The sequence below is a fragment of the Thermobia domestica genome, chromosome 9, assembly GCF_964235325.1.
Source record: "Thermobia domestica chromosome 9, izTheDome1.hap1.1, whole genome shotgun sequence".
NCBI lineage: Eukaryota > Metazoa > Arthropoda > Insecta > Zygentoma > Lepismatidae > Thermobia > Thermobia domestica.
Genome location: NC_137462.1, coordinates 123,286,134 through 123,301,890, shown reverse-complemented (window position 1 = coordinate 123,301,890; position 15,757 = coordinate 123,286,134). Strand labels below are relative to the sequence as shown.

The window sequence follows — 15,757 nt, the reverse complement described above, 5'->3', positions numbered from 1 at the left end:
GTAGACTGGAATGTTTCGAAGATACATAACCAAACTTCCCCGTTCCCCGCACCAGACAAAAAAAAAAATACAATTTGACTTCTCTGTTTACAGTCGATCCAATTAACTACTTATTTGAATAAAATATAGAAAGCATTGTCGTCAAATGCCCTCATCTATCTAGCACTTTTACGTTCAACAATTCACTCCAACTCACTATTCAGGATTCAGACCTTTATACTTTATCTATAATCAACTTCTTCGTCTGATTACAATTATGTTAACAATTCTGTTCCATCTTATTCAATCTTAGAAAAGGTGTTTTACAAAGTATGGCATATCTTTTTCTCAGTAATAATAAGCCCATCCAGTATAAAATTATGGTTACATATATATGCATCGCACATCATTTCCTTGTCCCGCCCGCAATTTAGATGATGTTTTACTCTCTTCCCACCCCCGAAAAAATGCTATAATATTCTTAGCAGGGATTTTTAAATATCATTGTGTTCCAAGTACTTGATCCTAAAACTTGTAATAAAACAACGAATAATTTAAAATCGCTATTTAGTTGTTTCTTTTTATTGCTGAGAAAAGTTATTAGATGTTTAAGCTGGCTGCTGCAAGTGCTTTGTTAATCTGGCATTGTAATTCAATATACGGTATGGACGTTACGAAAAGTAATTAGTTAATTCAGTTGGCTGGCATTTATTTTTACGCGCTACCCTAGCCATTTGTTTTAAGTTGGTCACAAGTAAGCGGGTAAGGGTAGATTTACATCCCGAAGTTGCACCACCGATTTCGGAAGTTGCACCACCCGAGTGTGACGTAATGCAAGGGCGCCGATCCTGGGGGACAGGAGCTCGTCCTCCCCTTCCCGCGTGATATGAAATACTGTGGTTACACACCAGGCACTCGATCAATCTAAATTATTTTACTGGCAACATACCTATATTGGTTGGTTAGGAATATAAAATGAGGATATGTTATTAAGTATTTTAATGACAAACTACGGAGAAATCTCGAGTAAAAGAATATTTTAAAAAGTATTGAAAAAAAAAGATATAGTCTTCCGAGGTTATTAGAAATCGGCTCTTCTTGTCTTCTTTCTTCTTCTTTTTCTTATCTTCGTTTAATGCCGTCAAATATAGCAACGAAATCTCTTTCGGTAGTAAAGACATCTTATAAAATGGGTTAGTTGGTGATTATGAGCATTTCTTAAATTGTAAGAGAGTCTCTGTGATTGAACCGCTTTATCGATCCTCATTTGTAGTTCATATGATTAGCATGGAGCCAGATGTAATTCGGAATGCTCCATTACAATAAAATCCAATTTAACTTGAATCCCCTCCTCCCGTTCTCTCCACACAAAGCTGCTCATAAGAAAGAGTAACCGAACGTTTGCTGTAGCTTTATATTTCTACCGCTGATTCTTTTTTTCTATAGTTTATTTTTGTTTCACCCTTCCTTATTTTCTTTTTCATTTCTAGTTTCGAAGGGGGAGTTTGGACCCGCAGGACCCACCCCTTGACTACGTGCCTGCCACCACGATTCATATTACGCTTATTCAGTGGAGCTCTACATGCATTTATCATATTCAACACATGACCTCAATCCCTCTACTTGCTTCAAAATTAACATGGGATTTCTAGACAGTTTCTACCTTACATCTTCGCACTTTGTCCTCATTTATCTCCCACCCTGTATACGGTCTGCCACTAAACATCCTCTTTTTCTCTTTGGTGTTGAATCCAGTGCTAGCAATCATTTTCAGCAATTGAATTCACCAAGTCGGAATGGTCTCTTGTAAGTTATTTCCCGTCTTGATTTAAAACACCTATGAACATATTTACATTTGTAATTTAAATTTTGTTTAGTTGTTAGTTTATTTCAAAAACCAGTTTCCTGTGTTCTGTGCTGCGATTATACAATTCAATGTTAATATATTCACTTGTTATGATACATGTATGCATGAGCCACAAAATCTATGTGATTTTTTTTTTTTTTTAACGAAATATCTATAAAGATGTTTCTCTCCTTCTGTTGTTTCTCTCCTCTTCTCTATTTATTTTTGCTCTACTGAAAAGGAAAGGCATAGAAATCAATATTCTAATCAACGGAAAACAACTATTTTGCAGTTTAGTTGAAAAATAATTGCTGTATCGGCAGATACGAAACAAAAGAAAACTGTGTTAAATACCCTAATTTACAAATAGTATATGTGCATAAAGAGTGCATGCGTGTCACAGTTAGGAAAAGTTCGCTGGTTGACAGTGTATTTTGGTAAATATTTATACAGTACTCAAATAAATAATTTCTTCCGCAAAAATAAAAAAAAAATATATAAACTCAATTTGGCTATTGCTACGAACACTCGTGTGGGCTGCAATATCATATACTAAACCTTTTGCTGTATCATTCAGTAGTAAAGCATTCACCTCTAGACCATGCCTCGATCATGATTCTGGATCATGCCTCGATTCCAGCTCCTCCCAAGTGGTACGCAGATACCGTGCGCGTGAGTTTTCTCGGGGTTCTCCCGTTTGCTCCCACTTTCTTCATTTCATCATGGCAATTTATTTCATTATTCCCTTAGCATAATTGCGGGACTTTGTAAGATAAAAGAAAAATGCCATGTCATACAATTAATTCCAGAAAGATTGAGATTTATAACTGATTACACCTTAAACATGTTTAAATAATAATAATAAACTTAAATCAAAATGATTTACTTATGTTTATGATGCTTGGTCATTAATCAGCATTAACTAACATCAGTAATAGGATTTAACATAAGGATTTAACTTACTTGAAATGAAATTTCATTATATACACAACAATACCTTTTACTTGCAATTTTGATATCAGCAAATGTGTATCGTCTGATTTAACAATCTAGTCGGTTCATCTTAGTTGAATCCGCCCCAGTTCACAATAAGATTAACAAAATTCTATAATATTGTTGTCACTTACGAAATAGAAAAAAAAATGTCCAAAGATGAGACATACCAATCGATAGATGTATTTTTAAGCGAACAAAATAATGTGCATGAATATAAAAGCTCATGTGTAATTTTGCAGATAATGGAGAAAAAAGATGATCTGTATGAGTACCACGTCACTTACCGAAGTGAACCTGATAATGAAATATACTCTCATTAAGTATTTCATTATTACTAACAAGAGATATACAAGGTCCATTCAATAAATAACCGGAAAAGTTGTATAACAAATACAAAACTTCAACAAAATTTGTACTTTATTGTTATTTTTGGTGGTGTCCTGGAACTACAGGGTGATTTTTTTAAAGATAAAAAACTCACGGATTTCATTTGAGTCTAGAATTTCTAACTGAAGTTCGATTTGAATGCGGTTTGTGGCAAATGATCAACGGAAGATGGGAAATTTATGGGACTATGTTTACTAGTTTAAATTCATCCAGGTAATATCGACCTCGCCTCACGAAAAACAACAAATAATTGCCGGTGTACTTTACAATTGGAATGAGGTTTTGGATTTTTGAAGCGAAATTGCAGAATACAAATTGTTAGTTTTTTGACATGTTGAATAGCTATAGCTGGCTTCTTGCGACAAACGACGGAGAGATTTCTTGGGGGATCTAAGGAGTCCATAACTGGTATCTTCCACAACACCTACCTACGGGGTCTGGTGCTTAAAGGGCCAAATAAATACTCGTCTTTAGAACTTTCCAGAAGACACTGGCCTCTCCATCTTTTCAGGGTTTAAAGTTCAGGTGTTGCATTGGCAACTCTACCACTATTGTGTATTTCGCCTTCGCGAGAGTAACAAGTAAAAGTGAGATGATTACGGCGTTCTCTCTCTCTGGATGTGTATTTACTTACACTGTATTATGGAGTCCCTAACGTATAATGCTTCGAAAATTTCTATGAAATTTAGCGTCCCTTTTTTAGCAGCAAGTTTATATAAGACGTGGAGTTACAGATTACGATAGAATTGGAACCACATTAATGCGTTGGAATTTTAAACGCTCTCCGAACAGGAATCGAACCCAGAACTATGTACATTAATGGATCACGCAGTAGCTACTACACCAGCGGGAAGAGCTGTTTCGAAAATGTTTTTTAAAAGGTCAGTTAAAGAAATTATTCTCACTTGTGTGCAAGTCACTGAATGGATTTTAATAGCTTATAATATAATTATTTTCAGCGAACTTTGATGGTTGTACACGACATTCTTTTAACATGAATTGCCTCCACACCAAAGCAAGTTGAACTAGTATTGGAAAATAACCTTAATGTTTTAGTTTTACGTCGCTATGACGCTGTAGGAAGCTATCGCTTGCGTAAGACTGCTCAGAAAATACAGTTTGAATTTTACAACTCTATTAATTTACCTACAAGGATATTACAGGATAAATTGAAGGACAACGGGACTCACTAATACAATGAATATATACGTAGATGGAAGGCAGTGGTGGATTTAGGTATTTTGCGGCCTAGGCAACTTATGGTCGAATGCCCCCCTTCGCTAACCTCCTGATACGCTATCCACTAATGAAATTGATCCAAAGGTTGTTTTTTTCTTTCTTCTATGGTCCTTCTGAATTCAGCGGCCCTAGACAGTTTGTCTAGTCGCAGATCCCACGCTGATGGATGGAGTAATGGGAATATTTTTATCCATGCTGCATTTTCTGGTGTCCTGCAGATGGGCTACTTATAAAACTGTGATCGAGTCGATTAGGACTTCGTAAACTTCGTAATTTTATTGGATGACGCACTTGACCATATCCGTGTCCTCTATGATCAAGGGCAGTGCTCTGAAGTGCGGTACTCCAGGCAGTTGCCCGGGTTACCCTATGTAAAGGCCGTCACTGATGATCCCTGATCATTCATACTTTTATATTTTGCTTTTATATTATTATTTGCTATATATCTATTTATTCTTTTGCTTTGAGCATAAAGTATGAAATTTCATAATTAGTTGATTTTATACATGTAGTATGTTATTCCGAAGTCTAGATTTTACGGCGCCATATTTCCTAGAAATGAGGGGCATAATTTTCCCATACCCTACACACACACACACACACACATATATATATATATATATATATATATATATATATATATATATATATATATATATATATATATATATATAGATAGATAGATAGATAGATAGATAGATAGATAGATAGATAGATACAGTGGCGGATCCAGGATATGATCAAGAGAGGGGCTAAACCATAGTTTGCAGATTTATCCAGTGTAAAGCAGAATTGAAGCCCGTTTTATCCAGTGTATACCTAAGCGTCAAGGGGGATATAGCCCCTATAGCCCCCCTTGGATTCGCGCTTTTATATATATATAAACAGGTGTGTGTCTAGTGTTGTGTCTACCCAATTTTTCATGGCACGCTTCGCCACTGCTAACGACCATATTATGTACTTGTCCGGAGCAAATTTGTTTCCAAATGCTCTTTGCGTAGCAACAACAGATTCCGTTCTCCAAAACTCATCTGCTCCAAAGAGTACACTATTCTCACTGTCTCCTGATCATACTCACAACTAGCACGGAACTGCACAGCACAATTCTCAATACAACGGCTCAATTTCCGGTTTCTTACTGACATTAGTGAAGCTGCCATCTAACTAAGAAACTCAAACCTCCACGCCGCACCGCACCTCATTCCGATAATTATAAGGTACACTGGGGAATAATTGTTGATTTTCTTGAGGCGAGACCGATATTACCTCGGACAAATTTAAGCCAGTAAACATTCACAGTTCCATAAATCTCCCATCCTTCCTTGATCATTTGCCACAAACCGCATGAAAATCGAACTTCAGTTTAAAATTCTAGACTCAAATGAGTTTTTTAAAAAATCACCCTGTGTTACCAGATGGGCCTGCAATGTCTGCCTCGAGAACGGGATCTAGGAATCAGTGAAACAAGATAGCGGCACCCTTGCAGGTTTACACCAACGTGGAGCAGCGGAAAGTCCTTAGATTTCTGTTAGCTGAAGGGTTAAAACCGATCGAAATACACCGTCGGATAGCAGTGCAATATGGTGAAAGCTGATTGAGTCGAACAGAAGTGTACGAGTGGGGAGATAAGTTCAAACAGGTTGTAACAAGTGTTGAAAATTCATCACGCCCAGGACACTCTGTCTCTGCAGTCACGAAGAACAACAGTGCGAGAGTTGATACGGGAAGACAGGTGTATTACGGTGAGCGATATTGCAGCAAAGATGAAGAATGTCGCCACCCCATTGATGTTTGAGTGAATTTCGATTGGTTTTAATTTTTCAGCTAACAGAAATATAAAGGTACTCCCCTGCTTCACATTGGTGTAAACCTGCAAGGGTGTCGCCACCTTGTTTTACTTATTCCCAGCATTCCGTTCGCGAGGCAGACGCGCGAGGCTAATCTGATAATACTTCTAGGTCACCAAAATTAACAAAGAAGCATAACTTTGTCGCAGTTTTGTATTTATTTTTACAACTTTTCCCGTTATTTATTAAATAGGCTGAAATGCACCTTGTCACACACACAGGTATATGTTCCATTATATAAAACTGGAGGTTCGGTACGCAAATGAAGGAATTCTCACAATGAAGAACGTAAGATCTCTTTCCATTAGCCATGCGTAAAAGTGCCCATTAAAACTCAAGCTGTGTAGGAAAACATCGTTTTAAATGTCAACTAGACTATGCAGCATTGAAGAACATACGAATATTAGATTGTATTTTAATAGGAGTCAATTCTAAACTTTTCAACAGCCCTTTTTCCAAATTACATATTATACTTATAACATATTCATTACATATTATCATATTCATTATAAACATATACAAATTTTATAGTTCATCATATCATTAAACTCATTTTATCTCCTTCTTCAATTTCATAGAGACGGTATTCAAACTTAGAATTTTGGCTAAGCGGTTAACGTACGCGCCCTGGGGTGGGAGACCCGGGTTCGATTCCCGGCGGGAGCTCATGTGGTTCGGATTCCACGTTAATCAGTAGGTCCACGTCTCATATAGCCTCGCTGCTGAAAGGGAAGCTAAACTAAAAATCAACTCAACAACTCAAACTTAGAATTAATATTCTTACTATATTTAATCAAAATTATTAATTATCGATCATTCTTTTTCTATAAAGCTGCACATCATCTGTGAACAAATAACAATATATTTGCAACAGCTCCAACTGATTTGATATTTCTAGGCATTAAATGTAAATACATACATAATTTTACAGATGGATTAGCTTTTGACGTAAGATCCGACGTCTTTATTTATTACAGCTTCATATTTTAAAACTAAATCGGTAGTTACAAACACAAACTCGTACTGTAAAAACCATTTATAAAATTGAACTGCTAACTAACTTTTAAATTCGATTCGAAAAAGTTATATTTTAAATTTTAATCTTAATATCAGAAGATGCGGACAAGACACCCCATCACCAAATGAATTTTATGTAAAGAGCTTCGGGACAGCTGGATAATAGCGGCGCATTACAAGGCCTTGTACTTTGAATGGTTAACAAAATATAGCCCAAAATTGTTATTAACTCTTAAATTTTGGTTTTTGTTTAATTAAAATAATGTCCCAATGTAAGACATACAGTCAGACGGTAGATTGCATCAAGTTGAACAAGATTACATGTTTGAAAGTAAATTCTCATGTTTAATTTTCGAAAAGATAGAAAGAAAATTTTGCGCTAAAAAAGTATTCACACGAATTGTTACGAATATATATATTGCAAAATAAGTGTTATACTCTTGGGAGGTGACTCCTGCCACTGAGACAAGAAAAAAAGTTATCTTGAACTTTCGGCTATCGGACATAGTTTCAGATCTACAAGGTGCCGAAAGCGTGGGAAAATGACTTTTGGACAGCAATAGTTCGGAAACTATCCAACGTAAAGAGAGCCGGTAAAAAATTCACTGAAGAAGTCATACCTGCTGTATTGGATTTTGCATGTTTCACAATCCTACCATGCACGCGTAAGGGATCCCCCGACTGCCAAATGAGAATTGGTCTAAATGGATATGAATTAATAGGGTTTCTACCAGGTAACAATAATTCGTTTGTATTAAGTCGATATCTGGAACAAATACAAAATGGCGGACACTTCATGCCCGTTGTGTGTGGTTGCATAATCGCCAGGTGCGGATGCTGGCCAACAGTGACGTTCTGAGTACTAAGTGTAGCGAATTTGTATTCAAATGCTCTAGAAAGATATCTGGAGTGTCGGTAGAGCACAACAGATGAAACAAGGTGATTCAAATGTGTGGAAATACGTAACGAAAAATGCTCAGAAATGCACTCATATTCAGTAAACGTGGGTTCAAAGCGTCGGAAATGTAAGGAATAGCATCAAGAACATGAAAGCCATTGCCAATTCACCAATAATATTCTCTCAAATCGATGCAATATGATGTGCACGGTTGCATACCAATAAGGATACAACACCTGAGGCCAAGTTGAAATTCTGCAAGGGGATTCACAAAGAAGCTGGGTAAGCTAAAAGAATGTCACTATTGGGATCGCATGATCGATATTGACATATGGCCAGTGTGTGTGTTGATATCAACATGTAGCTAATGGATGAATGTCCATATGCTCCACTACTGCTGGGACACCGTCCCACGTGCGAAAACTAGGAAAATAACGTTGTACATTCTGCTATTACATCTGGTGCACTTTTTGGTAGAACGTAACTAGAACACGATTGTATCAATGTCCCTCTTAGTTTGGGACATTGTTTCACAGTCGACACATATGAAAAGAAATCTCTTAATCCATGGCCCAAATTCTGATAGAGCGCGAAAATAACAAACTTGTATCATGTCCCACGTCTTCTGGGACATATGACGTACTCGAAATATAGGAAAATACCTCCAGAAATTCGTATCTTACACACAGTGCACATGCCAAGACAAATAAACCAATTTGGCACATGTAACACTACTGCTGGAACACCATACATATGGAAAATAAAGTGACATGAGAAATAGAAAGAAATGTCTTAAAGTTCTGATTGTTTACAATTGGGCAGTAGGAATAACAAAATGAAACACATAAGCATGTCTGGTGGCTGTACAAGAGCGCTTGCCAAACTAAGTGGATACTCCTCAAAGAAATGAATACAAAGTGATTCTCCCTCGAAGCCTCAGGGCTAGAGCGCTCACATTCGCTCACGTGGTCGCAGTTTCCAATTCTACTGGGAGCCCACGGCCTCAGATTCAAGACCCGAGTTGTTATTTTTTGCACGTGGGACGGTGTCCCAGCAGTAGTGGGACATGTTAACATTTATCCATTAGCTACGTATCGATATCAACACACACACTGGCCTTATGTCAATGTCGATCATGCGATCCCACTTAGTGACATTCATTCAGTTTACCCAGTTTCTTAGTGAGTCCCCTTGCACAATTTCAACTTGGCCTCAGACGTTGTATCCTTATTGGTATGCAACCGTGCACATCAATTGTATCACTTTGAGGGAATATTATTGGTGAATTGGCAATAGCTTTCATGTTATTGATGCTATTCCTTACATTTCCGACGCTTTGAACTCACATTTACTGAGTATTTCTGGACATTTTTCGTTGTTTCCACACATTTGAATCACCTTGCTTGATCTGTTGTGCTCTACAGACACTCCAGATATCTTTCTAGAGCATTTGAATACAAATTCGCTGCACTTAATACTCAGAAAGTCACTGTTGGCCAGCATCCGCACCTGGCGATTATGCAACCACACACAACGGGCATGAAGGTGTCCGCCATTTTGTATTTGTTCCAGATATCGACTTAATAGAAACGAATTATTGTTACCTGGTAGAAACCCTATTAATTCATATCCATTTAGACCAATTTGTATTTGGCAGATTATCGGGACTCCCTACTTTCCTTTGGGGGATCCCTTGCGCGTGCATGGTAGGATTGTGAAACATGCAAAATTCAATACAGCAGATATGACTTCTTCAGTGATTTTTTTGCCGGCTCTACATTGAATACTTTCCGAACTATTGGCGTCCGAAAGTCATTTTCCCACGCTTTCGGCACCTTGTAGATCTGAAACTATGTCCGATAGCCGAAAGTTCAAGAGAACTTTTTTTCTTGTCTCAGTGGCAGGAGTACCTCCCAAGAGTTGTAACACTTCTTTTGCTACGCCCGATATATATAATATTGGTTTCGGTGCGAATTGTTTTGAATTTAACAAGCTTTCAAATGTACAAATTCGTGCTATTGCGTTAACATTTTAATACTTTGATTCTCGTTCGTTGTCTCAAATTAATGAGCGAACATGCGAAAATTTTAATTACACATAAACCGCATTTCCCAGAAAAAGTTTTTCTATAATTTAACGAGAATTGTGCATTGTTCTCGATAAGCAAACAAACAGGGGAACATCTGTTCATTTGTTAGTGAGTGTACTAAAATTAATTGTAACGTGCTGTATTGAGTTTAACCTTATGCGATTGCGGCCTTTAGACTAAAGGATGCAATGGGAAATGTATGATTATAATGAAGTCATTCAGTAGATATATCATTCATATCCTGAGCGTGATTCGAACCCGTGACAGACAGACTTTTTGAACATCGCCGTAATATATCAAATCACTCGACCATGCCAGTCGGCAACAAAGCAAAATATTGGAAAAACTAAACGTTTCGGAAAGGAATAAACTCACATTAGAAGCCAGCATGATTAATATTGGTATTGTATATTCAGAGAACGCAGTGCGGAACTACACATATATTATACTCCATCATCTCTGTGGTATATTTTCTTACTGGCCTTGAAAGAAAATACATGCTATTAGTTTGTACCGAAAAGTGTAAACCGCAAAAGAATATAAAGAAGGAAACGACTGGTACGATCAAGAGATCTTTAATATATTGTCCTTGGTAATATTTGGTAACAATTGACAGAATTTGTATAAAAAGAGGAAGAATATCTGAATTCGGCAGTGTAGTCTCAACGCATTTGAAGACAAAGCTCCAAGCAACATGAAGGTCTTGGTAAGTTGTCTTAACAATTTACATGATATACGTATATTTGCAAAGAAATAACTACCCAAAACTTTACATCTTAAAATACTATGTTTTAATGAAATCTTCTATAAGACTTTTTGATTTGATTTGAGTTTAGCGTTCCTTTCAGCAGCGACACTATATGAGATGTAGACCTAAATTTTAATGTGGGATTTATAACAACATGAACTTGCTCCGAGGGTCGAATTCGGGACTCCAGCACTAAAGACACGTACGCTATCTACATAGCCACGATGGATTTAAGATAAGTTTCTTTTCTTACACACACTACACTAAGAAAAGACTGGCTTAAGGCAGTGCTTCTTAACATTTTTTAACTGGCGACATACTTTACTAAACATCTCTGACATAGCAATACATTTAGGTTATAATTGAACATTGTTACTGTCTACCAGGCGTCTGTCTCAAAATTGATTTTAATTTTGATATTGAAGATTCGTGGCAATAATGAAACGAATCCTATAAAGTCTAGACTTGTAAGTCTTATGTGTGGAATAACATTGTTTTTTTTTTTTTAATTCTAAAATTTGACAATATACCGATTGGGAAACCATGGGTTTAAGATACAGCGTAAATGTTTGGTCAAAGTGCCATCTCAGAAACTGCGCGATTTATAGCAAGAACTGAACTTGGATTTTACAATTCAAGACAGAGTAATGCGTTCTCCAATATCATAAATAAAATGTAACAAACCCGAATGAAGTGTACTGCATTTATTCGTTGCTTCCGTAAGTTGGTCTTTAAAAGGATTATTCCCTTATGTTATTTATCACATAGATTTTAGTAAAATCCATTCTAGGTAAACAAAACTTTAACTGAAAGAAACTGTACAACAACAATTAAAAACAACAACAACAACTATCATAAGAAGATAATTTTAAATTTTGCTTCTTAGAAGGTTCCTTGATTATGGTAACGAACTTTGTAGTTCTGGTGCGATAAAAGTAATTAGGCATTTACTCTTATCTTTTTTTTTTTTTTTTTTTTTTTTTTGTTTCTATTGTTTATTTTCGCAACCAATTGACTTGTCACTTTGGAACATATAATAAAATACTGTTTAGATTTTACAAGAACCGTTAAACTTAAGTTAGACAGACACTGATTTCCGCGAAGATCAATTTTGCAAACACTTTGCGCGCAGACATTTTTATACGGTCTTATGCCCATAGTATTTATTTGAAATCATATATATATAATGATATTGTAAATATTTGTTCTTTATATTTCTTCAGGGTACCTTTTATAAGATTCAGCAATAGTCAAACTTACAGCACAAGATGTACCTCGAGTCCGACGCTTTACATGAACAGAACTGCACTACCTACTTATACCAGCACTATTTTTTTTTTTGGAATTTAAGCATGGATATGCTTTTAAAAGTGACTGTTCATTTATAAAGTTTTATATTTTTGAAGCCTTTAAACATAGAGTGGTACTTGGTGTTACGAACTTAATTCATTTTTTGACTTCGTTCGCGAACCGATGTTGAAATTAATGTAGATTCAATTAATCCGTTCGCACACCCCAGAAACATCATTTTTATTTAGTTAGTTCTCGGCAAAATAATACACAGTAATATGAAATGTACAGTACAGTAATATGAAATGTATAAAGTATAACTTTACTTTAATACTTCAAAGTTGTTGTCACAGATAGATCATAGAGAAGAAGAAGAAAGACTATTCCTTCAAAGGAGAACTTCATTCCATAATGAGGTCGGATAACTGTGTAGGTGTTTCGTGCAAACCTAAATACAACTACTGCCGTTAGCAAGTTGAAAACATGACATCAAAATCAAGTGTGTACGTTTGTGTGCCGAGGCATTATTCACGAGTCGAGTCAAAATTTGTTCAGGAATTATGTTTGTGGGCCGATTTGTTTGTGACTTGAGGCGTTCGTGACCCGAAGAACCACTGTACGTTATTTAATAAACCATATAGAATTTACGAACAAAATAATATCAATGTAGTCTGAAATTACTTACATGTAATATCAATAGATGACAGAGCAATTACTTGTCAAAAACTGTCTAAATTTTGAAATAATTTCAAACTTACAGGAGAAAAATGTAGAGGAAATTATCCGCTAACTGAAGCATTCAATACAAAAGGAGTACATTAGGTGTTCGAGAAAAGAACAGTAAGTTTGGTATTTCTGGTAAACAAATAAGACCTCACCAAGAAAAATTCTACCCACGCCACTGCATCCATAAAATTATCTCTGCTGATGTTATCTGACTTACGAAGTTCTTAATTTGATTCTTACTGAATTATGTAGTTCAGCTTCTACATTAAAAAACAAGTTCATCTCTCAATTATCTTGGTAAGTGAAAAAAAAAAACGGATGTCAAATTTCAAACCAACCATGACTGCTTGGTATTCGACATTTAATGTCTTCTCTGGAACTAACCACTTTTTCAGTCATAATGATAGTTCAGATGGAATCAATTATTTAATTTGATCTCTTGAAAAAAAAAAGTGTAGCTGATCTTTTGCCTATTTTTCTGTTGATTGGTTGTGGATTTTGAGTAAAGTGATAGCCAAAGCCCTAAGCTGTCACTAAGGTTCTCGCCCACGCGCTTTCCTTAAGTTCAAGGCTGTATTATTAAGCATACAGTATTAGTAAAATTAAAAATAAAGACGAATTGTAAAAGTAAGTTACGCATTATGTCAAAATCTTTTTTTCTTTCTTTCTTTCTTTAGGCTTTCTTGGTTCTCCTTGCCCTTGTGGTGCTCACCGTTGCTCAGGAAGAATCCACCAGGGCCAAGAGATACATCGGTGGAATTGGTTACTACGGCTACCCCATCGGTATTGGATATGGTTTGGGATATGGCATTGGCTATGGAGGTTTCTACGGCTAAATTGCTCAAGGTAAGTAGCGTTGTAGTGTTATCTAAATACATATTGTCACGAACAAACAAACAAACAAAAAATTAATCAACATTCCGGTTATCCCTGTTTTTAATTTATGAATTATCTATGTTTTATGAATTATCTAGATCTAGAACATTTACGAAAGGAGTTGTTTAAAAAAGGAAATCGAAATGATATAGCACTTTTGAAATTAGATTGATTAAACTTTTTTCTCACACGGACATAACCTTGTAGATAAAACAGATGAATGTTACTATTAGACATCAACAAACAATTTTGTTTTGTCGGCAAAATAACATATTTATGTAACCGGACGAGTCACTTTAAAAAAAAATGACTTCCGGTTGATAAATAAACAACACTTGGATTTACAAATTTAGAAATACTCAGAAATTAAGTTTCTTGTTAGAAACCGAGAGAACGATAAGAAACCTCTGTTCGAGCACACGATAGGAATTTCTTTTTGACTAAAAATTATCTCATGTTTCTATACTTAACTGACTGGGCCATTATCATAAATGTGTCAGTGAACAGACACTTCAGGCATCTCAGACTCTCTGATCGCTACATGGTTATGGTACGTGACTTAGACGTGGAAGACCCGGGTTCAATTCACGGTGGGAACTCATGCGGTTCGGATCCAACGTTAAGCTGTGGGTCCACGTCTCGTATAGCTTTGTTACTGAAAAGGGCAGTTAAAATCCAACCAACAATTGTATGGTAACATATATTTTTATTATTTATTTACTAACTGGAAGAATGGGGAAAAGAATTTTTACTAGGAAAGTACTAATTCTAGAATTCTGCCTGAAAACGCTTAAGTTACATGTATGTCATCATGATTCCAACTAAGGTTTTCTTGATTGCAAACTAATACAGTAACCTTTAACCTACGTCCATTCGACTATTTTAAAGTTGTTTCTTTGATTTGTATTACACAGTGTATAATCTATCATTCATGACTAAACTTCGCAACAGTGCCAATATTGATTATATTTCTAACATTTCTTTCTCCCTTTTTAACAGCAAGTAGTAACCAGAAACACGGTTAACTGTAATCATGATGCTGATTTTCCTTCCTCTTTAGATCTGCTTTCTTTGCCATTTTTCAAGCCTCTAACTTAAAATAATGAATTATTATGAGTACTACTTTTAATTTACTTCTGATGTTTTTTCTCACTCTAGGTTCATGGAAGGAGATACTAATGACGGACCAATGACAAGATTTCGACAAGTTACTCAGTTACAGAAACTCCTTTCTACATATTCTGTACAGAAATTCATTTGCAATTGAAATAATAAAAAAAAATGAATATTAAACATGATTATTTTCTCTTTTTTTAACTTAAAATAGAAATTACTTCACACAAAATACGTTTGATCACATCTATATACCCAGTGCCCTTTTTTCTGGGGGAAAGGGGGAATATGTCACTAGTCACAATGAATTTATTATTATTTAGATTCTCATTGGGTGCAAAGGGAAGCCGGAATTTAAAGAACACCAGAAAATGAACAGGGAAAGTTATCCATAAATAGTATTAATATTTAAATGCATAAATATACTTTCGTTCACAGTCTTTAAAAGGGTTTAAATTGAAAAAAAAATTGTAACTTCAAAAGTAAAGAAATGGCTAGATAAACCGCATTTCAAGAAAACCACATTTCACAGAAACAATCATATCTATACCTTAATTTAAGTATAGTAATAATATTAATATGCACTAAATCGTAGCCATAAACCTCTTATTTCAAACAAGTCAACTTTGTTTCACATTGAGAGCTTATAATGAACTTGCGAACAACGGGGGTCGAAAAGTGAAAAGGAAAGAAACCTATTACGGGA

At 35.7% G+C, this 15,757-nt stretch overlaps 1 long non-coding RNA gene across 1 annotated transcript; it reads left to right on the top strand.

The window, feature by feature from the left end:
* Positions 1 to 10,856: 10,856 nt before the first annotated feature.
* On the top strand, positions 10,857 to 15,236 carry LOC145694075 (uncharacterized). The gene is made up of 3 exons (XR_014132908.1): positions 10,857 to 11,004; positions 13,740 to 13,908; positions 15,097 to 15,236. It is a non-coding gene; the product is annotated as an uncharacterized LOC145694075 (long non-coding RNA).
* The last annotated feature ends 521 nt before the right edge of the window (positions 15,237 to 15,757 follow it).